The sequence below is a fragment of the Orcinus orca genome, chromosome 17 (assembly GCF_937001465.1).
Source record: "Orcinus orca chromosome 17, mOrcOrc1.1, whole genome shotgun sequence".
Classification (NCBI taxonomy): domain Eukaryota; kingdom Metazoa; phylum Chordata; class Mammalia; order Artiodactyla; family Delphinidae; genus Orcinus; species Orcinus orca.
This window is the reverse complement of record NC_064575.1, coordinates 56334203-56360997: the sequence shown is the minus strand read 5'-3', so window position 1 is coordinate 56360997 and position 26795 is coordinate 56334203. Positions and strand designations below refer to the sequence as shown.

Sequence of the window (26795 nt, the reverse complement as noted above, 5' to 3'; positions counted from 1 at the left end):
ATTCTTTGGTCACAGATTTTTTTAAAATTAATAAGATACGGAGTAAGAGTGAACATGTTTAAGTATGTTGATTTATAACGTCTTACAAAATTAACAAAGACGTTATAACATAATTTAACTTATAATTTAAGGTTAAAGGGGACTAAGGTTAAGCTTTTATATTCCTTAACTGCTTCCAAATATACAGAATGAAGTGGTACTATGGTGTTTCATTTGCTTGTTTTTAAAGTTTTTAATTTTTTCGAACCAGATGGATATGTTCATGTCATGATTTATGTGAACACGGAAAACCTTAATGGCTATTGCTTCTTGGTCTAAAACTTTCATGACGGTCTATTCTAAAATATGGAAACAGCTTATTTCTTACTTGAAGTGTTGCTGGATCTCTTTTAGAATTATTATATGACGGACTATAATAGAATGCTTTCATGTGAAATGAGCGTTATTTATAGTGCATGGATACCCTTTGATTGTCTTCACGTCTCTCTATTTTGACGTACGTGTACCTGGTCTTCATTTGCACTGATGAGTTTTGGTAAGAAAATAATCTTGAAAAACTAATCACCAGCAGATGGCGCTCGGTGCATTCTAAGAGCCCCGCCAGGAGAAAAGATAGGCATTATTTACTTAATTCTATTTTATCCTAAATGTGAAGTTGATATAACAAGCTTTATAATCTCCAAAGATTTCTGTTAATTGAATAAACAACTTTGTGGTAATTTATAGGCTGTCTGATGCTCATCTAAATGGCACTGAATTCAACTCGCGTGTCGGTGTCGAGATAACAAAGCATAAAGTTGTAACCTTCCCCGACGAAACAGGAAAAGAATGTGTTCCTGAAGTATAATGTAAACTCCCCAAATGAATTTCCTGCTTAAAAGAAGACAACTGTCATTACTGTGCTTTATTAGCACCTCACTTTCTAAAATGAAGTACGTGAGGGACTTATTTTTGAACGGGTTTATAATCTGCATCATGGATGTTTTAAAGTCCTATAATAAAACTCTTTGAATAGCTATTTGCTGATTACTGAGACACATGTATTGCCTCTGAATGTTATGCGGAATTATGTGTTTGCGCTAAGAAAGAAAGAAAAAAAAAAAAACAGCTTTGAATGGTAAAGGTGATTATACGTGTAAAACTAAATAAACCTGGGGAAACAAAAAACCCCCCAAAACTAAATAACCCTGTAGAATATCTGTCTGAAATGATGTCCTTATGTTTTTTTTTTTCTCCTTTCCTCTTGCCTGCCTTCTCCTCCTCCACTTAGGAGAAAACTTTGCTCTGAACTCTCAAACTTTAAGTCTTAGTTATTTCACACTCACCATTACTACTAGCAGTAATAACTAGCAGTATTTCGTTCCCTCTAGTGATAAAGAGTGTAAGGAATTTTACCTAAGTGTCCTCATAAATCCTTCTACACTCACCTTCTCCTACCTCTTACTATCATTCCGTCAATGAGTGCTTTCATTCACTTGATTTTAATTTGGCCTTGCATATGGCAAAGGTACCCATGGTCATACGATAGTCTCAGTCCTTGTCATTCTTAAGTGGAAGATCTGGATCAGAGTCCCAGTCGTAGAGCTGCTTAACACTGGGGCTTAAACTCTAAAGGTTTCAACTGTTGAATTTCTAGGCAAAGTCTCATTAAACTGAGTGGAGAGTGGGTTTGAAATCTACTGGGTGGGTTTGAAACTCAGTGGGTTTATTGTATTTTCATAATAAACATCATGTTGCATCCCACCATCACTTGTAAGATCTGTTAATACTTAAAACATGTACTTTTTAGAATATGTACAATCTAGCTCCCATATAACCTTATTACCGTTGAAGAACATTTATCATTTCTTACAAATTATATTAGCACTAATAAAATGAAGAAATTAAAAACGAGCTCTATCAACATAATAGCACATCGTATAATTTCAAAGGATGAAATGGGGCTACACATCACTGTAACTCTACAAACAGAAAGGGAGTTGTGGCTCTGCCCAGTGCTTTGAAAATCCATCTTTCAAGGTCGGCCCCTGACAGTCGAGTTAGGAAGGGCAGTGTGGAAGGCAGGGTGGCCTCCTGCCAAGGCTGTTGCAGATGAGTGGGTGATCTTAGGGGAATGAGCTGCAAAATCTCAAATTTTTGCTCGTGTGACGATAAAAGCAGAGCCAACTGATTTTTCTAAGACTGCATGGCCTTCTGTTCCATTTTTATTGTACAGCTTGGAATGATAAATTTTACTGTGCATTAATTTGCACAAAAGGGTCAATGCTATATTCGAGAGTGTATCCATTGTTTTCAGTAAGATTAATAATAAAATACATTGTCTTTATCCCCAAAGAGATGCAAATATCCTCAGACAAGTGTCCTTCGGCTATAGAAAAATGTACTGTTATCAGCGCCTTTACGAATAAAAGTCTTGATTCTCAGTGTTTCCCTGATCCTTCTTAGTTGGACTCTGTTGTGACAGGATTTGGTAAAAGATATTCATGTTTTATATCACATTTCATCGGTCACCTTTCGGTATGAGTCTCAAGTAAAAGAAAAAAGAGAACAAGGGGGAGGCAGCGGAGGGATCCTCTTCATGGAGGCTGTCCTCATGTATGACACTGCATGTCGGGCACTGACATCAGGGTGCGGTTTAGTGCAGAGAGAAGTGCGGAATATTACACTCAAAAGGGCCGCTCATCAAGAAGTTCATCAGAAAAATGGACTTGGATGACGTCACAACTGTTACATCAAAATATTTCGCTCTGTTTACCGATGTCCAGGTAAGAAATACATTTCACTCTTGATCGTTTGCATTACAGGGAGGCTGGGAGTAAGCAAAGCACTGAGTCCCAGAGTGATCTGGAAATGGGTTCTGAGATGAAGGGCATGGAGATGGGTGTTGCTTTACGACTGACTTTCTGACCTGAGTGGTATTCACTTAAATTCACCACAGCTACCTATGTCTCTGAGTCACACCTTCCTTATCATCTGAGTGGGTTTTTTTTTTTTTTAATGTTCTTTTGATTGCTTTTGCTTTACAATTGCATTTGGTCTTGAATTTCTAAATGGGGCTTTTTTTTTTTAATGGTTTAGAGTAGTCAAGATATCATTCAGATATTATTCAGGAGAATGGAAAAGTTAATTTAGGTTAACTTCAGGTAATGAAGTATCCTCTATGGTCTAGTTATGAACTGAAAAGCCTAACTGAAACTACGGCTTATTGTTTAACATTTCTTAAACATTTACTATGTGATCTCATTTTCCCTCACAAGAACAGAGAGATCCTTGGACATGAGCTGCCATTTTAATAGGAGTTGGACATATATTTTTGAGCAGAAAGTCCTGTGGCTCTAGTTTGCGTTCACCTATCTTCTCTGAGATCAATACCCGATATCTTCTTCTTCCTCTTATTTTTTTGTAGGTATTTGTAAGTTTGAAGACCTACTCTCTGTGTGGTGCAACAATGCATCGTCTGCATGGCTCATCTCTCCGCAAAGAACGGTCCTGCAAAGTCAATTACATATCACAAGGAAACTGTTATAGGGCACCTAGTTATAGGAGGGAAGCACTGTTACGGGCACCTAGAAGATGATTAAAGGAAATCTGCTAGAATTCTGCAAATCCCTGATGTAATTCTTTCCAATATTTTCATGAACCACTCTTTCAGCTCTAAACTTACTAGATTAAGGATAGTTAAAAGATCAACCTTCTACCTCTTCTACCTACAGCCTGATAAAAATTAAAATATAAAGAAAAAGGGAAACAGAAAATGAAGGTGGAATTTGGGGAGAAAAAAAGGGAATCAACCGTTTTTTTCAATACATTTTTCTTAATACAAGTAAGGAAGGTACAGCAGATTGAGTTACCTTTCTTTATATCTCGATTAAAAATGAAAGTAAAAGAAGGAGATAAATTGTTGAAGTTATGACATTTTTTTCCTGTACACAAAGGGTCCCACAGAATGATCTAGTTGAAGTGTTCAGTATAGCCAAAATTTTAGGGAGTGGAAGATTGCTGAAGAAGGAACTGAAAACGTCAAGACAGGATATAATTAAGGCTTTAAAAGGATTTCAACAGAGGGAGGGTCAGGCTAAGGACACACTGTGGTAATGTTTTATAAGTAGTGATAAGAGGAAAAGACAGGCAAAGGAGATACAGTATAAAAATAAGAGCTCAAGACTGAGACTCATTTTTGGATTTTAGTCTTTGAGAACCAACAAAGTTCTCACATAAGGAAAATGGTAATAGAGTCAGAAACATGGATCCCCCCACTTCTCTGACCTCCCAAAGAAAAAGGAGAAGAGAGGGAAGGCAAAGAGAGAAGAAAAAGACAGAATTCTTACTCTAGAGAAGAATTTATCATTCTTCTATTTATCATACATCAGAGAGTCATTTATCTGACTCTCTGAAGTATCCCATAGTGGGAAGTTATACCCGGGCCAGGAAGTGGTCAGTGAAGCCAAGAAGGGACCTGGGCGGGATCAGAGAGTGAGTCAAAGGAAAAGAGTGGCTGAAATAAACTCATGATAGATCCTGATTTTTATCTTGAATCGCATGAGTAGCTAAACCTAGCTCAGCACAAAGTAATATGTGCTTCATAAATGACCATGTTTCCTTTGTGGCTGAATCAGTTTTTCAGAGGCTGTAAAGTAAAGCAATATAAAAATCCACTGAAAACATGAAAAGCCCAATAGATGACAAACTATCCTTGGAGAAAGAAACCTGGGTTTTTTCCCCTCATCTTCCCAAATAAAAGATATTAGATAAGACGTCTCTAGCATGTATCGATCCTACTCCATTGAATGTTGCTTATAAGATTGTAAATATTTATGACTGGTAGGAAACACGGAGGGCTTCTAGACCTCCTGTTAGAGATGAAGAGAATAGAGCTCCAAGGAGTTAGGTGGCGTGTCAAAGGTCACACTGCCAGTGAGTGTGTGTGTTTTGTTTTTCACATGAGAGTAACTTGTCTGCCAGTATAGAACTGCTGTAGGATTAACATGTAGCTCATAACTTGATGCGTTAGTAGTTGTTAAACCCTTACTATGACATCATTTTTTTCTCCAGATAACTTACTGAGGTTAGTGGTATCATTATATTCGTTGAGATAAAGGTTTAAAGAGTTGAATAATTCACATTTATAGAGATTCTAAATTATGGGACTAGTACCGAAGCTGTCTCACTGCAAAGCTCTTTGTTGTGCAGCCCCTCAACTAGTTAAAGAGAACACAAGTCATCAGCTTAACAAACACAGAAAAACTCTCATAATTGTCAGCTTCAACAAAAGATCCTTATCCCTTTGGGAGGGAGCCTTGATGATGGGGGTGTAATTCAAATGTGCAGTGTGGATATAACATCACTCTTTCAAATTCTACATCTTGTAAATGACTAATGATATCGTAAGGGAGGGAAAGAGGTAGTGAATTACCTTAGTGAATTAATAAAGAGATGCTTCTGTGGTTCTAGAAATATTTATACATTTCCAGGTTTAAAACAGTGGAGAAGTAACAGGAGTCCTGTCTATCCACTAACAAGGTATAAAGGGATTAGTAGGTATTCATAGCATCTTTTTGTTCCACTAGATTTAAAAATTAAGTTAATTGTATGAAATTTGGGGGAGTAATTTATGTAAAATATGTTATTAAAATATGTTCTCTCGCTTTAGTAACTAAACTCCCCCATGTAATCGTAAAAATATCTAAGAAAAACATTATGCCACCTTCTTTTGAGGAGCATCTCTTCATAAATTGTTAAAAATCCATTCTGCTTTAAATAGATGTTCCTACTTTCCCAGGACATGGTGGTATTGATGTTGTTAGATCTAGGAGATTTTATTTTTTGGATAATACACATGGATTTAACTGTGCAGTGTCTGCAAATAATAATGGAAGATGAATGTACAAATCCTCGAATACAATGCAAATGAAATGTCACCCTTAAGCAGAAGGAGGACACGGATGTATGTGTATGTTCCCTCATTAAGGTAAGTTTTTCCTCAATAAATGATATAAGCAATTGCATATTTAACTGGCGATGCTTATGCTAAGGTAAATCAAAATGTTCATACTTCCCTCAAAGTAACATCCTATAAGAAATGTTAAAGTAATCAAAAACAGCCCTCCCCTCTCCCCAGGCCTGTGTACATTTTTGCAGGAAAAATCTATTTACATAAATATAAACATAAATGTGAATATATATGTGTGTGTGTATATATATATATATATATATATATATATATATAGAGAGAGAGAGAGAGAGAGAGAGAGAGAGAGAGAGAGGAGAGAACTTCTGTTTTCAGAACACAATTTAATTTTATATGCCATCCTATATAATGACTTTAAAATTGCTAAATAAGAACCGTAGCCAGCAATGCATGCAAAATATTTTCATTGTTGTAAACTATAAAAATATTGCTTTTATAAAAGCAAAGAGAAAGGGATTTTGGAAAGAAACTGGAACCTTTGAATGATTTGAGAAATTAAATCTTTTAATAAAATAGCAACAGAAGCTTAACTGTTGGAAGTTTAAGATATCAAAAAGCATTTGAACAGCTAGCCTCTCTTAGTCTCTCATCTGTCAGCCAAAAATTTTTTTTGATATTCCCTGATTGTCTATTTTTCCCCAGTGAAAGTTATTACATTCCTTTACCCATTTTTTAATCAAAATCATTTCCAACTTATTTCAGTCTGTCACAATAATATTTTCATATAAGGAGTGTTGTAACCTAATTCCTTCATTTTAATAATACATTCGTTTTTAATTACTGCAACTTGATCTCAGATTATTCAAATAACTGTTTCATTTTTTATGCTTACCCTGACCCCAGTGTATTTATAGGCTTTTATCCTTACCTGATACCAGTGTAATGTAATTATAGATTGTATTTTAATCATCTACTATATTCTAGTGAGTTTGTTTAAATCACTCCAATCCTGAGCCTTTTATTTCTATGCCTTTTAAAATTCTACAATGGCATTCTCTTTGCATAAAAGCAAACTTTTTGTAGTTTACAACAATGAAGGAATATTTTGCATGCATTGCTGGCTATGGTTCTCATTTACTAATTTTATTTATTTATTTATTTATGTTTTCTCATTTAATAATTTTAAAGTCACTATCCAGGACGGTATGTGAAATCAAATCATGCTTTGTAAACAGAAGGAGAAGTACATTGTACATCTCTTGAAATCTTTACACCAGTTTGTTTTCCAGATTGTCCCCCCCATCCCCACAGCTTTAAAACCACAGATATGCATTAGGCTTATGACCATTGTATCTGTGTCTGTATATTCAAATCCCTGCAAATAGCTGCTCTGTCACAACAACAGAGGCCAAGTTTCATTTGTGGTGGAATAGGCTTCTCTGATATGAATTACTTTTATTAGTATTTTTACTATTGATCATTTCATAATTGCTTGATTATTTCCTAAACTATCACCCATCAAGAAAATCCATTATTTCTAAGCTCTTTAGGCCAGTATTTGAGCTCTTTGCACAATGGCTGATTTCAGCCACACTTTTAACAATGAGCCAGGAATTTGGTCTGAGAAGATGACTGACAATATTGACAATCTATAAAGGCCTAGTGTTCATCTTCCGATCAGATTTATGGGTCTGAGAAATGGATTTTCCTGAGTGAGTCTGATTATCTTCTCAAAATCCTGGAATCACTAGATTTCTCATTGTCCTCACGCTTCATAGCCACTCCATCATTAAATCCTGCCAATTCTGTATCCAAGGTATCTTTCAAATCTCTCTCCCCTTTTCCTCCTCCAGTGACGCTCGCCCAGTTCAGACCCCATCAAATCTATCTCACAATGGTTAATCTCCCTACCTCCCGTCTTATGCTCTTCCAATCTGTCCTCCACACTTTTGCATGAACGCATGGCTAATGCACAAACTTGATCCTGTTCCCACCTTCAATTAAAATCTCTGAATGGCTCTCCATTGCCTACAGGAGGGAACTCAAGCTATTTATTCATGACATCCTAGCAGTAAGCGTCATCCTGGCTATCACTTTTGATTGTGAGGACTCAAGCTGATCTCAACAGATACCATTCAACTGTACGTACAAGTAAAATCTGGGGAGGGAACACAGATGAGTGAGAGGTTATAAAGCTCTGACATTAATGGTTAACAAAAAACAGGACTGTTCCTAAATCAATGCTGGTTATGACTACAGATCAAATCTTCCAAGTTTCTGTCTCTGGATTAGACTTCCTCTTTCCCCCTCCATGTTCTACACTTCATCTTTAATCCCTTCTTTAACTCAAACTAGATAAAACTGTGGCGATAAATGCCTTAAAGATAAATGCAACACACAGAATAGAATATAATTTTAAACCACTGACTTCTTTCACGTTCAGTTCAACTACTGAGATTTTGGTGACGTTTTCACTCATTGTTAAATAAATTGCAATGAGGCCCCTTGAAAATTAATTTCCAGAAATGCCGGTGACAAATTATGAAAGCGTAAATAAGAGGACCAAAATGTGTGCCCAGAACATCAGAAAACAAGAAGCCATTCTGCATGCTTCCTGCTCCTATTGTAAATTCTGCCTGCTGAAGAAAGGCCACATGAACTTATTTAACTGGTTAGTTGTTAGAAATAACTCAGAGAACCTTGAACATACATTTACCGTTACAAAATATCTCAGAATGCAAAATAAAATAATGGTATGAAATAGGCATTTAGGGACAAACTGCCTGCTAACTCTCAAAAAAGAATTATGCTGTTTTTTCCAACCTCTGTGGAGAAAAGCATGCTTCCCTTCGGGATTTCTTCTACCATTTGGTGCAACATTTACTCGGCTACAATAACACAAGCTTCATTAGAAAAGTAAAATGCAATTGTCTCCATGAGATGAAAGGACAATTTATTAAGTAAAGCAACTGGAACTCTAGAATGAAATAATACGAAAAGTTAGAATCTTACAGTGAATTAAAACGTGAATCGTACTGGTATACTGTGGCTAAATGCAGAACTGAAGATTAGCTTTATTAAGGGGAAACTGACAGTGGCTTGAATGATTTGAAAAAAAAAAGAAAAGATATATGAATTCTAAACAACCTGCTTTATGTACTAGGTTAAACTTAGCATTGGTGCTATTTTAGTAAATTTGAAAGTGCTACTGGTTAACTACAAAAGTACTAAGAAATATAGACCCCCAAAATAACAGGTATTGTGATTTTTATAGCAAAGTCCGTATTCAATGATTCAGGGACCTAGAAAGGATGCTTCATGTTAAAATAAAATAAAATAAAACAAAGCCTATAACCATCGCATCAACTGTGCTCAGAAGGGACATAAGTGACACGTTGTATACTGACCACCTAGTTGCTCCTGAAATCGGTAAGAACTGTGCTTTTAAATGAAACACAGAACTTAGTACCAACTGTTTAAAATCAAAGGTCTTTATGAATTCTGAAAGCTAGAGCCCATGTTAGCCGGAGGGAAAGGGAGAGAGGTGGAGACAGGTAAATCAAACTTCCCTGCACACATTTGACTTCTCTTCAAACGCTTACTGAATCTTCAGCGTGTTTTCTTCTAAATGGAAATGACAGATTTTAAAACACCTTTCAGTGTATCTCAGTGCATTACATCACTTAAGTCATTTACAGAATTGTATAAAATTACCCTGAAATCGCATCAAGTATAGCAGTGTACCATGAAACTAAAAAAAAAAAATCATAAAAAAACACATTTCATTTTGCAAGAGAAATAATAGAGTCAAGGGTGTAAGGATGAAACAGTTACCCCCTTTCATGTTCTTGAGCACAATCTAACTTATTACAACATTCTTTGAATCCATGGAAGACCATGAGTTTTTTCTTTTTTCAAAAAGAAAACAGTGAATTAAAAAAAAAATTATTGGTTCAGTGAATTATTGAAAAAAGTAACAATTAAGGGTAATAGAAAAGGAATATCTATTAACCTTCTAATTGTAATATTAGAAAATTGTGAAAATCCTGAGTAGATTTAGCATAACATTGTTTCTGAAAATTAATTCTTGTTATAATTTGATTTTGATTATTTTCTAGTGAATATATATATATTACAGCTATATTCATATTTCTAGTGAAAAAAATATACAGTATTTCCTAAGTCTTCAAATATTTTCACAAAATCCATACTTTCCTCAAGATAAATAATTTTAAATGTGGTCCAGTTTTATCACCAAAACCCTGCAATTTTAAAGTTTGGCTCCTATAGCAGAGAGCAAAGAATTGTACTTCTGTCTGTTCCCTGTATCTCATGCTTACAGTTTCAGAAGATCAAAGGGAGTCCTGGATACAACTCACCAATTAATCTTAAAAGGACTCAAAAGAAGACAACAGGCTAAACATTTGGTCAATAAAATATCCTACTCAAGTAGTTGCATCCTTCCATTTTCAGACCCTGAAGCTAATTAGCGTACCATTCAGTTCCTGTTCAATATTGCTTCTGCATTAAATAGAAACTTCTCTTCAGTGTTAACTGGCTGCTGGGCAGGTTGTCTACACTTGCTCTTAGGATCGTGATGTTTGTGACCCCCTTCTTTTAGATAAGAAGAACAACCCCTAAACCCATAATGAATCACCAAGTTTGCCTATTGGTTTGGCTCCATTTGCTAGGTCATCAAAGATGATCATGTTTAGAGCAAAGAACCGACATTTTTTAAATCAGAAAAATCTGGGTGGGGAAGTCAGCTCTGAATGTCTAGCATCTGTGTGACCTTGGGCAATTAACTTAACCCTCTAAAACACAATTTCCCCATCTGGAAAATGGGGATTATCCTGCCTACTCTCAGGTGATTATTATATAAGATCACTTTATATGAAGGACACGGCACAGGGATGAGCAGGGAATAGGTGCTTCAAAAATGTTTGCTCTCTTCTCATAATTATTTACCTGGAATGGCAGAGACTTCCCTGGAAGCTTCAGCTAGGGCAGATTGTAAAATATCACCTGCTTGAAGTATTGTCCTAGAAGGCATTGGCCGTAGAAAGCACATTTTGTTTGCCACTCTGTTGTTGGCCCTGGTTGCCTTTTGGGGAGTGATTTATATCACTGATTTCAGACTGTTATTCCCAAGGAAGACTGGCCCTGTTTAGCTTTCAGCCCTCTATTGTCTGCTGCATTTTTGGAATAAATTTGCATTTGCTAATATTCTGTATGGTAGGAATCCAGAAAATAGGTATTCGCTGCAAACACCAAAACTCTTGGGATTTACATATATTTGTAATTCCACAGAATCCCATATTGTTGGGATTTTGTTTTGTTTTGCTTTGCTTTTTAGATCAGAGATTGAGTTTTTTAAGCTGGATAGAGCAAGTGAAGCTATGAAAAAGGAGAAATAAAGTCATTGGGACTGATGTGATATTTTAAGTTTTTGCTCTAGTAGATATTTTCTTTAAATATGTATATTTCATTTACTTAGAGAAATTTAAATAGGTATTTTAAAAAATTTGGTTCAATAAATAAATGAATATGACAGATACTATTCATAAATATTTTCTAAATTTTATCAGTGTAGCTAGATTGGAAACACTGACCTCAGGTTAAATATTCCATCATGTGTCATCAGCACTATACTATGAAGTCTGGATTTGTTTATATTCAAAATCTGGTTAAGCATTTAATTTTTTAAATTCTAAAGCAATTGTATGTGTATGTATGTGTGTGTAACATAGTTTGGGGCATTAATTTTAAAAACAAAAACTATAAATGTGCAAAAATATTTATATGAACAACACTCCTGGATAGAAACTCCGCTTCTAATAGTAGAACTTGATGCACATCCTGGTCCCTTGGCACGCCCAGCTCAGAGCCATCTGTTATGTTGGCACTGTGCCCACTCACAAGGAGTTATGCCAGTCTGACATGATATAGGTGACACCAAAATGAAGGTTTGAGAGGATAGATAGTAAAGTGAGCTATGACCCCCTCTTGTAATCAGGACCTTTGGTGGCTGTCTTTATTGGAGAGGAGGATTTGTGTTAACTCTGTGGCCCCCATGTTACCAAAATCTCCATTACAAAGAAAAAATTCAGTGTGCTATCACTCATCAGAGTATTAAAAATTTTACCAAAGTGTGGAAAGTTAAATATTTCAGCCTGAGACCTTGCACCATCTTGGACTTAATTTTATCAGCACATATATTCTTAGTAAGCCAAGGACATGTATGGCAGCATAATTGATTTTCAAAGAGACTTTCAAAGGGCTATGTATTAACATACATAATACATGTGTTTTATGGAAGGCAGTAGCACGAAAAGAATCTACTACTTACATTTTTGTTCAAAGCATTTCTTAAATGCTTTTCCTATACTATATCTGTCAGTTTCATTGCATTTATTTTCTTCAGTCCTTATACTAATGTACTGAATTTCCACTCTCTTGCTGGGGATCAAATAAAAAATTCATATTTTTGATATCATTGTTATTCTACCAAACTCCCTGTAACTTTTCACAAAATGTTCATACTGTTAAAATTTGTAGTTTCCTGTCTTCCATTGCCTTGCACTTTTCTGAGTTAAATATGTTATTTAGAGAGGGAGCCATACTCCAAGGCTTGTAAGGGAATTCAGAGAAATAGATATTTTTATACAACCAGCGGGTCAAGTCATCTTGAGTCCAAATAGGCATTAGCAGTGCAGAAGTGAAAATGCCCACCCCGCATTCTTGAAGCATAACGGAATTTTCCTTAGCTTCTCTATTGCTTATAAAAAGAGCAGTAATTTAGAAAGATGAAAAAAACCTTGCAGAGCACAACCTGACTTCCTCTATTCCTGAATTTGTAATTTAGAGGCCAGCATTACCTGGTCACATTTGGTAGCACAAAACATAAGCTGGCAACTAAGAGATAATTTTCGTCCTTAATTTATTCAGACACTTACTCAATCTCTATTCATGGAACACACGTTATGGTCAAGGCCATGTGGAGCCCAGAGGGTAAAAGATTACATGGATTGTTCCCTCAAAGTGCTCAGCCTGTCTTCATAAAAGAGGGGTGGCAGTTTTCTCCTCTCCTGTCCCATTATGGGGGACTCTTAGGCCTTAGATCTCACTAGATCTGTATACTGAGATGCCAGTGAATACTTGCATAAGAAATGTTCATGACACCGTCAAATACACATCATCTTTAAAAAACCTCTGACACAGGGGCAGGTGAAATAGAGGTAATATGAAACAGTTTAGTACAATTTAAAAGGCTGTCAAGATGACACTCATGTTGTGTGTTCTGTTATAATTTGGTCATTTTTTTAACTGTGTTGCTTTGGGTCATGGTTTATTTTCTCTAAGCCTCAGTTCATTTTTCTGTAAAATGGGGTCATAACTCCTACTTCCTAGGGTTGTTCTGAGGATTGTGTAGCTCACGTAAAATGCCTAACCCAGAGAAGGGGCTCAAGCCTGGATGACTCAGGCATGAATAATACACCCCATTCCTTGCTTTTGTTTTTAATTGGAGTCTATTGCCTATTTTAGAAATTTGATTTGAAATGTGCTAAGACCTTTCTAAAGTGGGTTTGTTGCTTTTTCAAATACATCTTCTTATAATCTTTACCACTAAAGAAGTCCCAGTTGCTTGCTTTAAAAAAAAAAAGTCAAATTATGTACCACGAAATAAAAACAACATACCCTTGCCTTGATATATATACTGTCCTTTTCCTCGCTCAGTCAATCAGTGTCTCACCCTCCAGAGCTGGAGAAAATAAGCCCTGTCCATTTTGTTCACTATGATATCCTTAAACCCTATCAGAATGTCCAGCACATGTAGGCAAACAATAAAGATCTGTGAAATGGAGGAATGTCATTATCCCTGCCATTGGTCAGGAACACTAAGGAGGCATCCTCTTTGCTCCCACCAACAAGCAAGGTAAGAAAGCAGAGAGGGTCACGATGAATGAAAAGAATTCATGGTTGATTTCATTCATGCATAAATGCATCCATCATTTTCCCATGTGTACTCTGATTATAGTTGACGATATTAATAAATAAAGTTGAGTGCCTTGACTGTAAGAACTTATTATTTAGTTGCGTAGTGAATACAGCAGTCCCCCCTCATCCATGGTTTCGCATTCCACGGTTTCAGTTATCTGTGGTCAACTGTGGTCCGAAAATACTACACGGAAAATTCCAGAAACAATTCATAAGTTTAAATTGTGTGCGTTTCTGAGCAGCGTGATGAAAGCTGGTGCCATCCTGCTCCCTCCTGCCCTGGACGTGAATCATCTCTTTGTCCAGTGTATCCCTGCAGTATACACTACCCGCCTGTTGGTCACTTAGTAGCTGTCTTGGTTATCAGATTGACCGTCTCGGTATCACAGTGCTTGTGTTCAAGTAATCCTTATTTTACTTAATAATGGCCTAAAGTGCAAGAGTAGTGATGCTGGCAATTTGGATATTCTCTTACTGTGCCTAATTATAAATTAAACTTTATCAAGATATGTATGTATAGGGAAAAAACATAGTATAAATAGGGTTCAGTACCACCCATGGTTTCAGGCATCCATTGTGGGTCTTAGAAAGTATCCCCTTTGGATAAGGGGAGACTACTGTACACACACACACACACACACACACACACACACACACACACACACACACAAACACACACACACACACACACACACACACACCACACACACACCACACACACAGAGGCAGTTATTAAGAGTATTCATATGTCAAGCTGAATCATACAAACATCACTTGTTACAGGAGTTTGGGGGAGTAGAAAATCATTATGCCTAAAGTAGCTGGGGAAGCCTTAGGAAAAGAGGTGGGATTTGAGTTCTCGTGAAGAATGCATGAGGCTGATATTGTGGAGAGGAGTCTTGCCCTAGCAAAGGAACCCAGGTTGGCAAGTGTTGTTTACCTTTGGCCTTGATGGCAAAGTCAAGAAAACTGGGTTCTTCTACAGCTACTGAGAATGTGGGAAATCCACGTAGTTGTTCTGAGTCTCACTTTCTTCATCTTTAAAAGTAAAAGGCTAGCAAAGACCAAAATTGACAAATGGAGTAAAGTGATGATGCTAGGCCAATAAATACTGCCACCATGAGACAACTCTGGGTGAGGTTTTAGAGCTTAAAAAAGGAATACAATGGTTTCCTATGAGCCTAAGCTTACTCATTGTCATGTGTGAAATAGAGCTACAGAAAGGTAAGAATCCAGTTAAATACCTTATAACCTTGCTAATCTCCAACTAGCTCCTATCAAATGGCATATTAAAAATATATTTGGAAGGGAATGTCATGATCCAAATAAAGAGAAGCCTGTTGATACGGACCAGGAAGGTCTTCACTGTCAAGCATGAGTTTTCTATGAAGACTCTGGGCCCAGATGTGGATGTTTTCCAAAATGAATGATCCATTCATACTGTAATAGAGCAACTACCTGAGGTGTAATTTCTGTGTGAGCCTTCAGAGTTAAGAGTGCTTTCTATAACAGTTCTCATAATTGATAGATTAGAATAACTAAGGAATGCACATTGAAACTAGTCTCCTTTATTAAAGATCTAGTTAAGGTTTTTGATCAATGTTTCTAACATTTCACAATGAGGTTCCTAAAAAACAGAACAGTAATTTTTTTTTTTAAATCGAATGAACTGAAATAGCAAACCTAAAAGCATAATGTCTGTTGAACTATCTAGGATATTACTGCTATATTACTTTTAGTAATTATGAATGTTCATTTTAGAGCATGGGTTCATCTATATTTAAGATTAGCTTGAATTATGACACAACTATGGATAACAAGTATAATTTAGCCTCGCTGTCATATAAAAATAACTACCACTGTATGCAGAGTAAATAAATGGGGTGTGTGTGTGTGATTTTGAGCCGCCAAGTGTTATCTTGGATAGGCAAGACTCCCCAGATTTTCAGAAACGCTCTGGGTGTCATGATTTTGTTTCCTTCACTGATGCCATGGTTTGTGACTGTTCCCATCTAAGCCAATGAAAGACACTGGTGATTACTGCTACTGAAGCATATGTCTTGGGTCTTCTTTGGTATTTACAAAGCAGGCACTTAGGAAAGTCTGTTAAAAGCACAGATTATCTCTTATTAATATTATTAATATGCATTTGTCAGTGTCACAGGCAGTTACGGGCCTTACTGTCCATTATTGTATATGGGTAGGTGTTGGGAAATTTCTATACTTTCCAACATGTCTTCCATCAGACAATCCCTGACTGTGGGCATTCCAACTTTAGGGTTTCATTTGGATATGGTTACAGAAGCCCTGGGAAAAGAGTACTAAGACTCTACTGCTCAGTGAATACTTGAATAAAGGGGAGGTGGGTGGGGACAAAGCTTCCAGGCTGATAAGCGGTACTTTGAAGTTATCTTTTGCAGACGTGCATTGCTTCAGAACACCAGAAGCCCAGAAGGAGGAGGAGAAACAAAGGAGGTAAGAGGAGAATGAAAAGAAAAGGGCCCACCACGTAGCTTTGCTTAGGGATGGCTCTGCTCATCCACCATATACCATTCCCATGCTGGTAGCAGGTCACTACAGAGTTGTGTATGTGTGTGTTCAAGAATACAGGGTATCTGGCTAAGTCACCATAGGACATCAATAGATTCACTCACCATCATGGCAAAAGTTGTCATTTCAGGGTATTTATCAATGTATTTTGAATTATAGAGTCATAAAATATATTCCAAATATATGAACTATGTTTTTTGGCCTGGATGTGGAGGAAGATTTTTAATATGTGCCTAGATTTTGATTTTTAATTACACAGGTGACTGCTTAAACATTCCCTTTAATATAGAAAATTAAAATGTTTATTTAAGTTGAAATTGATAAGTCTTTTTATAATTTTATAAACAGACTGAAAGATTTCTTTCTGAATATATCTTTTAAAGCAAAGCACGTGCAGTTTGGTCAGTACAGAGTTATCTGTCTTCAACTTATGTGTCTAATATGCAACGAAAGTAGGTGACGGAGCCGCTATGAAGTTGGAGATAAAATGCCTTTAGACGTTACTCTAACAAGACTTGTGTGCTATTAGTATTCTCTCAGGGATCAATTTTAAAAGTTGTAACATAATAAAAAATGGTTGGACTATATTTCCCCACAGCTTTCGTTTTATTATGTTGCATGAAATATGCCTTTATTGGCTATAGCATTACTGGAAGTAAAATATACGGGGTACTGAAAAATTCTGTCACTTTGTATTAGCTGTAAATTATCGACTAGGATAAACCCTAATTTCATTTGTCACATTCTGTTGCATTGCTGCTCTTCCTTGCTCCCATTCTGTCATTCTGGCAGGCCCGCGCTGCCCCAGGTATCACGGCATCGCCATCTGCACCCGACATCTGTCTCTCTATTGATCACACGGGTTTAGCACTTGATCAAACAGAGCACAACAGAATACATCTCTTTTTGCAATACTGCCAATGCCAACTGCTGCATGAAATCTACTACAAAAGCCTCCTTTACCTAGTTGAAAAACCGCATTTGTGTGGCTCTTCTTTGCTATAAACCTCAGCATTTCCCGCCCCCCCCCTTACATGGAGCAAGAGTTACATGAAAATAAATCTAGTTTTCATATATTTGAGAATTAATCAGGTTAAATGTGGCCAATGCCGCTGATGACAATGAGAGTCACCAGGAGAGTTATGGAAGATGCTGTATGCTTTTTAGGCCTACCTATATGAAAATCATGGTTCCTACTCTATTAGTCTGTTTGGGGGCGTCTGTCAGGATGCATGAAACCTTAGACTGGCCAACAGACGTTTTCACTTTTCATCCAGCTGCTTTGGTGCTGTGTAACAGGACCTTTAAAGCCACCCAAGCCACGAGACAAGTGTTTCACGTTGGCACATAGCGTTCAAGTGTTTCTGAACCTTCTAGTTTTCACCTAGTATAGGCAGCCCCTGTGAAGTCTATGAAGCAATTGCAGATTTTTGGTTAGCTACAGGAAAAAGCAGCATAATTTCTAAAGGGCCACAGGGCTTTTACCCATGTGACTCTCACTCACCTTAAGGTAGGGACACATGCACAGCCACGAAAACCAATGCCAAGATGTTGCAATAAAGCCAGCACAATGGAAAGATAAGGCTACAGGGACATATTCAAGGAGAGTAAAAGCCAGAACAGCAGCATTTTTAGTTCCCAGAAACACAACAGTAGGATTAAAGTACACAGTTATTTTTGTTCTCATATTTTCACACTTTCCGCAGTGAGACAAATTGTTTCCAGGGAGAATATCTTATACTCGCCATGTAAACAAATAAATAAAAATGCCCTTAAAATTTTAAGATAGATAGCCGTATCGTGTTTAAAACCTATTCAATATCTTACTAGCCAGACAGTGCATACCTTACTTATAGCCTTACAAATTACTTTGGGGGAAGGAGGTGAAGAAAAAGCCTTCAATATTAAAAATGATCAAGTTTTAAAATATTTTTTATTTTAACTGATTCATGGCAGTTATAAAATTAGCAGTATTAGCTACATCATAAGACAAGTGCATTCTAGCAATGTATTATTCATAAGATGTTTTGTAGCCAAATAACATTAGAGTATAGAGTTGTACCAGCAACTTAATATTTTAGAGCTAATTGAAAGTGTTCTTCCTATAAAGATCAAGCCTCTTCTACCCAACACACTTCAGTCATTAAAATAACACTTTTAATGCCTTGTCTCTAAATGATGCCTGACATTAATGCAAAGCTATATTTAAAGCACTCAAATGACCAGTTCTTTTGTAATGTATTCTATATGATCAGACATTGGGTTAGAGTTGGGCAGTGTGTATGAAGTAATATCAAGTGGAAGCTAATTAAACTATATTCGCTATAGAACTTTACAGAAAAAAGAGACCAATCATCATCAGAAGGTATTCTGAAAATGGCATTTCTAAAAGGCCTGCAGCATGCTTTAATCTCCTTGCATAAGCGTAAATTTTGACATAAAGGTTTTATTGTAAGCTCAAAACTTCAGTCAGAAAATAATTTTTTATTATGTCAATAAAGTCATTATGAAGTCTCTCAAATGCTTTTCTTGTATGATTTTTACTCCCTAAACAAATCAAGTTTCATTTTCAAGACAATAATGTTATGTTTCAGTATTTTACCACATTTTCATTTAACTAAATATCTTCCTGAAAACAGAGTTAGCCTTCCTTGTCTCTGCTGAGACTGCTGTTACAATTACTACACCACACACACACACACACACACACACACACACACACACACACACACACATTAAATTTCCCCTAACCATCACAAAATGCAGGAAAGCAGACACACTGAAGGTCTGTATCTATGGCAGTCTTGTTCGCCAACTGCAAAAATCCTCCTAACAATAGTTACTTAAATCTTCTATAGCCAGGGCCAATTTTGCAACAGTCATGTTTGGGCTTACAAATCATGCCCTAGTTGTGTTCTCTGTTATCACTCAGACACATCTGTGACAAAAAGGAAAAAAAAATCACATGCTTTACCTCCATCGGTAGAAAAAATTGGTCATTACCTCTTTTACAATTCAGATTTCTTACATTCTTTTTGAAAAACTTAGATTCAATTGAGAACAGCAGGTCATAGAACAAGAAACTCAGGTACAATATTCATCTCTAGAGATCAGGGGCCCTAGACAAAGACTTTGGTACTGATGTCTTTTATTCAGAGAATTTTCATTGATGTGACTTAATCTCAAACTTTTCATCCCTGCATGTTATGACAGAGCTTCCAAGCCTGAACGTACTACTTCCTGCTGTCTAGAATAAAGCACACGTTTATGAAGGAATAATTCTACGTCTGACGCTACATATTTTCAAGAGTGTGGATCTAAGAAATTCTTTATAAAGCCAGTGGAATACAGATTTATAGTTGAATATTTGATTTTAAATTAAATAATTCAACTTATCTTTTAATTTAAGCCCTCTCATGAAAGAAATGAAGTAATCACATCTCTCATTGTTCATAATTGTAATATCCCCTGATTCCCATTCTAGTTTTTGGACTCAAAGGAAATTTTGTTGACTGTAAACTAACAATCCCCTATCTACCCCAGTGGAAAAAAAGTGAATTTCATTTGTACCTTATTCCTACAGTACTGATGGGAAATTCAACTTGACCATGATGACTATATTTATTATTGTAATTAGTAACAGAGAAAAATACCAGGCGGTGAATATTTGCCTGTAATATTTAGCAAGCACAAATTAAAAATCTAAACATAAGTATTGTTAAAATATGTAATAACATACTAGAAATGCTAACACTGTTATAAGACCCATTCTGAGTATACACATGTGCTGAAACAGTACAATAGCCAATGTCCATTTAAAGAATCGCACATTTAACTATTAGCAACTATTTGATATAAATAGGAATTAAAGTATTTTATTTTTGTTTCCACATTTAATGATATTTTTGTCCCCACTTTGTGGTAGAAAAGATGCATTGTTACATTATTATATCATGTAGCAATGAACATATGGTTAACAAACAAAAAGACCGATTTGTTTTTTACCAAAGTGTTTTCAAACTTTAAGGCAGATTAATCAGATTGTCCAACATCATACTTTGGTTAAATGTACTTTAAAGTTACTGATTATTGAATGCATTTAGCCTCAATCATCGGCATTTTAGAAATTCAGGTGTCTCTTTCTTTCACATAAATTTGGTTTTCTCCCGTGGCAGTTCTTGCAAACGTAATTCAGACTTCCAGCAGTAATCCCAATTCCAAAAGGAATTAAGAGAGATTTATAGTAAAAATGAAGACTATTTCCAAGAACGGTTTCTATTATAACATTTCTGGTTGAGAGATGAGGCTTGTGTGAACTGTCTCAGGGTTCAGAGGAGCTGTCCACGGTTGGGCTCTGTGTATAAAGTTTCTGCTGTGGTTTCTACAGTTCCCCAACCTCCAAGTGTTAAAAGTCAGACGTCAGTGCCACAAAACCCATCATTAGAATTTAAACCACTGATCTCTGGAACCTAGGATTTAAATTCCCAGCATATCATTATGTAACACAACAAGTCACTTGGAAATTGCAGCTAATTCCAGGCATCCTACAGCCCTTCGTTTGGTTTGCTAATGAGGAGAGCCGAGCGAGGAGCCCGCCCCCTTTGGGTGACCCTCGCCTCTTAGGTTGGTCCTGCTCAGGTGTGTTGGAGATAGTTCCAACACCCTCAGAAACCAGACGCCTACAGAAAGCCCGATGTGCTTGTTTTATGCACTCAGAAACGGATTGAGCTCTGCTCCCTGGCCCCCCTCAACCTCCCAATTATATTGTGAGAAAATTCTGCTCCCGTGGTTTGAAAAACCTGTACAAACTGCTAGGCGTCCTAGTGAAATTCTAAAACTACAATTTGTAGTTTTAGATTTCCCTATGTCTTTAGGGGAAAAAAAAGATTTTCTACTTTCAAATGTTTATAAAGAAAGGCAGAAAAATATTTGGACAGTTATATAGAGAGTTTATGACTGCAACCATACGAGTTGAGAGGTAAGGGCTGGAAGCACATATGATGTTGCATGTTCTTGAAATCACTCCTAAGTTCTTTTACAAACAAGGTGGTTAATTATTAAAACACAGCAAGTGTTGTTTGCTTATTCTATATAGTTATGTTAAATCATAAACTGAACACTGCAAAATGTTCTACATTGACAAGGAAGGAGAAAACATGTACACAGGCTTTAAAATATGCGTGTAGTCACCACAAACAACTGCTTCCTGTTTATGACAAAGGAGTAAATAATCCATTGATCTGGCAGCAGGGCACCTGCTTTGCAACCAGCTCCATATCAGTAGTCCCTGAACCCTCATTATTTTTCCTCAATTAAAGTTCATAGTCTGGGAAAGTCTGTGCTGAGCAGATGTACAACTGTTCTTGACGACAGAACACAGAAGAATCACAAATTTAGAAAACTACTGCCATTTCATAAACCCCAGAATCACACCATTTGTTGTGGGTAAGAAGCATTACAAACAATATGTCTCTTTTATAGGCTGCTAAGCTGGCACGTTACAGAAAAGAATATTAAAGTTCAAAAATTGTCACATGAGCAGTACATTATGAATATAGTAATGCATTTTTTTATGATTCAAATAATGGTTACTGAAATAAAAAAAAAAAATCTTCGGCGGGTTATAGTGTAGAAATTGTGACTGAGAATTAGACAGAATTGGAAATAGGAGAAAACCCAAGCACAAAGTAATGATCTGCAGAGAACTACAAAATGTAATAACGAATGAATTGTAGAAATATGAATTCAACTAATGCTAGTTTTATTTTCATCTTTTGCATAATTCTGAAATCTATGAGCACTGATCATTAAGGCAAACCATTTAAATAAAAAATGCAGCAAGAATCCAGTTTCAAATATAACTAAGAGACACTCAGGTGAAGAACTTTTTTTTTTTTAAACAATCTACCTAAGGTCAAATAGCACAGTATCATCCATTTAAAAAGCTATATAAATACAGCTTCCACCGCTCATAAACCTCCTTTTGTGCTTAAGAAAATGAGGAAGAGAAGTAAGCAGTCAGGGAGATGTTCATTTCCATTTTATTTTTAAAATGTTATCTCCATAAGACATTGAAATACATATTTCGCAGTAAAGACGATGAAGTTCCTATACGACATTTTCTAGTCCTCCTTTCCCTCGGCATAATTCTGACTCCACAGTATGTGCTTTACAGACTGTAGCAGATTGTGAGTCCTGAGGTCGGAGTATATGCTTGAAGCATCAATGGCTACACCTGTCATTTTAGTTTTCCCAGGAAGAATGTGTCATTGTTTAATGCTGTAACATGCATTCGTTACAATCCGACTTCCAATTTTGCCACTGCCATGGAGGTGACTTTAACCAGCCATTAACAGAAATACTTCAATAATATTTCAACTTCTAGTCTCTGTTATAATTATTTTTCTTTAATTATTTGAGACATACAATTTTTCCTATCCATGCAGACTCCTGCAATCCATTTTGGTTTTCCTGGGAAACCATACCACAGTTTGAAAAAGTGGAAATAAATCAGGTTTTACTTTGCAGCATTAATACAAATGTTTAATTCTGTATAATATGATTATTGGTAGGAAAATATGTCCCTTCTTCACTTTTCCCTACTATTTACGCCTGACTAACATAGAGTATACCTTGCAGAAATTACCAAATCTGTTTGGAAAAATCTACCTTGTATTCACTTAAAAGTCTGCATGCTGAACCTATGACAATTCAGTTATTACAGAGCATGATGGGAACACGGTCTCCCCCCAGACAAAGGGTGGAGTTAAAATATCCTGGGTGGTCGAAGCTCTCTTTAGTAGCTTTGTTCCAGTGTAAGCCTATTTTTATGACAATCTTTTCTGTATATTTCCCCCAAAATGGATTTCTTACATTTACATGTAAAATGTCAGAGTTGTTTTTAAGATGCTTTTCACCAATTTCCCTGGTGGCAAAATTGGTTGTGGTCTGCCAATGTCACTCTTCTGAATCAATCAAACTATGAACAGTTACTCTTCTGAATCAAGCAAACTACAACATTACTCTTGTTCATTTCAGCCTTAAGAGAACAGCTCAATGTGTAATGACCAAAGATACACTGTCAAAATAGACACACATGGTATATGGAGTAAAATCCCTAATCTCTCAAGCACCCCAATAATATCGTGACAGAAATAACTTCCTAACACATAATACACATAACGTAGAAATATGCATTGTTTCTATAATTCCCTGATTTTATTACACCCATCTAATTTCACTGTCCTCAAATAATATTGATGTAAAGATCACAATTTTACATACTATTTATAAGACTGTATTTTTCAAATAATTAATTTAAAAAGGTAATTTCATTTCAGATAAAATATACACACAATGAACTAAAACCACAGTCCTGGAGGCAGCAAGGTTTGTTGCAGAGACAAGTACAGACTGCTGTGGGGACAGATCTCTGCTTGCAAACCCTTCTGGAATCTATTCATTCTTTGATGGGAGGTAAGTTATTCACATTCCTTGAGACTCAGTATCTGCATCTGTAGGATGCGGATAATTCATTCTACAGTGAGTTTTTTAAAGCTATCAGTAAAATAACATATAAAGTCTCATTACATAGTAGGTATTCAATAAATATTAGTCCCATTCTTTTCCCTGTGTTTTGCCCTTGACAAAGCATTAACAAGTACACATTTCTCGTTCTCGTTTTTGGCCATTGACACTCACTAATGTGGCCCAGGAGAAATCTTACAGACCCTTCCCTCCATATTTTTCTCCCTAAACTGTTCATTAAGCTCAAATTCTCAATTCTTCTGAAACTGGCATCATTTTCAGCCTGATAAAGTACTAGAGATAGCATGTCCCTGGTTAGGTAAATTTCTCCCTTCCTCCCTCTGTCTTTCCCTCCTTTTTCCTTCCCCTAGCCTTTCTCGCCTCTACCGTCCTTTCTCTCCCCTCTCTCCTGTTCTCCCTACGTCCCTCTCTCCCCCTCCTTCTTTCTCATTCTCTTTCATCTTAAACGATAAGATTTGCTTGTGATGACCCAGCAGTCATTTGGCACAGTGTACTGTCCTGGAAGAAGCAGCAGTCCTAGAGAGGAGAAAACCACAACCACGGCCAGGGTATAACATAAGAGCTTCTGCAAGGCAGGCGGGGTTTAGAGATTCTCAAAAGAAAAGAATCTAAGATGGACTGGAGCCCGCGAGGGAAGTAATGCAAGTTTCATAAAAACATTTTTCTCCTTTTGCTTTTAAATATCTGTTTGATAAAAGAGGAGAATTTATTAGACTTAATGCTTAAAAACGTTTTCTCTGCTCTCGTGGCATGCCAGGGAGATGTTTTGTTTGTTTGTTTATCTCCCAACATTTTTTAAGTACCTTAGAGACTAGTAATTTTAATTCCTACACATTACAAAGATAAATGCAGACTACTTGGTCAGTTTTCTTTTTATATTTAAAATTCTTTTAGCAGACAAAAGCATTTTTAATGTATTCTTTCAAAACTCCCAAATACGTTCCTCCATTTCACAATTCAGTTTTACTCTCCATAGCTTTATTTTGTTCTTTCTTAATATCACCAGTGAAACTAACTTATGAAGTTGGGGCCAAAGGTTAACGTTTTGATAGAGAATACTACAGATGCCCCAGCAATGTCTCCAACAGTCTGGACAAAGCCACTCTGTACAGCTAACTTCCACATTTTAGTTCACATCCATACTGTGACTCTCATTTTTCCAAAGGATTTAATGGCAAGAAAATATAGGTTCACTCCATTAAACATTGTTTCCCTAGATGGTGAAATTTTTGATATCTTTGAAAATTGAGTTAATTTTTTGATTTATTCCTAAAGGCAGAATTGGCAGCTATGTCAATACATCGTATTATATCAATTTGAGTGCAAAGTGACCATGTGACAATTAACGCAGAGAAAGTAGTGCTGTTAGTTTAGTAGTTCAAACCATCAAGAATGTCAAGACGACATTAAAGAAGCAAAAATCTAAATCTTAACAAAAATTTTTTTTGACCGCGCTGCGCAGTTTGCAGGATCTTAGTTCCCCCACCAAGGATTGAAACTGGATCCGGGTAGTGAAAGCACTGAGTCCTAACCACTGGACCACCAGGGAATTCCCAAAAAAGGAAATCATTTTTTCAGAGAGCTTTCAATTGAAAAATCCTATTTATTAATGTGAGCCAAACAACCCATTGCCAAACAAAAAAAAAAGTAACCAATTATTTACCTTTCAAAAGACAGATTACCCACAGCATTTTATTTTTGCTTAAAAAAAAAACTTTGTTACACTTCTTAGGGCTCTTAGTTTTAGATACACAGAATGCAAATATAGAAATGATTCAGTTATTCTTTGCTAGCACTTAATAAATCAAGATTGCACAATGAAGAATGTATTGAGGGCCTCCCTGGTGGCGCAGCGGTTGGGAGTCCGCCTGCCGATGCAGGGGACACGGGTTCGTGCCCCGGTCCGGGAAGATCCCACATGCCGCGGAGCGGCTGGGCCCGTGAGCCATGGCCGCTGAGCCTGCGCGTCCGGAGCCTGTGCTCCGCAACGGGAGAGGCCACAACAGTGAGAGGCCCACGTACCACCAAGAAAAAAGGAATGTTTTGACATTCTAAACCTTAGCCTAATATTTAGTTAACAGATCCAATATGTATTCTCTTTTGGATTTAAAAAATATTGTATTTAGTCTATAGCCTTCCTCTAAAATGACCTAGATTTTAAAAAGTTGTTCATTGCCTATTTCTACAATAATTAGAAATAATTGTTAGAAAAAATGAAACTGATTAAGGATAAATAATATATATGAATTGTCCTAATAACTAAAGCCTTCTGTCCCTTCTGAGATTTTGTGGTCTCTACCTTAACAATTCAATAGATTCAGATTAAATAATAGGAGATAATTTTGGGAGGGTCTATATAAGATTAATGAGAGCAATGTTCAAGCACAAAGATAGTGGGCTCCTACATTATGGCCAACAATGGAAAAAACACCACTTTCCTTCAGAAATATAAATGTGTATGTATCAAACTCTACATACGTTGAAGTAACCTAAGCAAGTTGATTGGCACTCAAACTTGCCAACTGCTGAAGGAGCTCAACTTCAAAATATTAAGCCTACCATATATGTGTGAAAACATGAATTGGTTCCACTCTGAAAATTCCATTTGCTACTATGCAGTACTAATGCTTCTTGTGAGAGGTTTAAGGGTTTTTTTCAGAATCACCTCCTTTTCACCACTGTTAGCACACTAGTATATTTAACAGAGACATTTACATGCTTTGCATTTTAAGTGCCTCGGAAATCCAAGCACAGAGCCTGCACATTTCTGCTGCACCATCAGGTGTAATGA

General features: G+C 36.5%; 2 protein-coding genes and 1 pseudogene across 2 annotated transcripts in view; 1 reads left to right on the top strand and 2 right to left on the bottom strand.

The window, feature by feature from the left end:
* The window catches only part of ZFPM2 (zinc finger protein, FOG family member 2), a 464257-nt gene that overhangs the window by 24817 nt on the left and 412645 nt on the right, over positions 1–26795 (bottom strand). The gene's annotated exons all lie outside the window — the stretch shown is intronic.
* Positions 1–26795, bottom strand: part of OXR1 (oxidation resistance 1) — an 874541-nt gene that overhangs the window by 797152 nt on the left and 50594 nt on the right. The gene's annotated exons all lie outside the window — the stretch shown is intronic.
* LOC105748700 (60S ribosomal protein L12-like) overlaps positions 2758–26795 on the top strand; it is a 33351-nt pseudogene continuing 9313 nt past the window's right edge.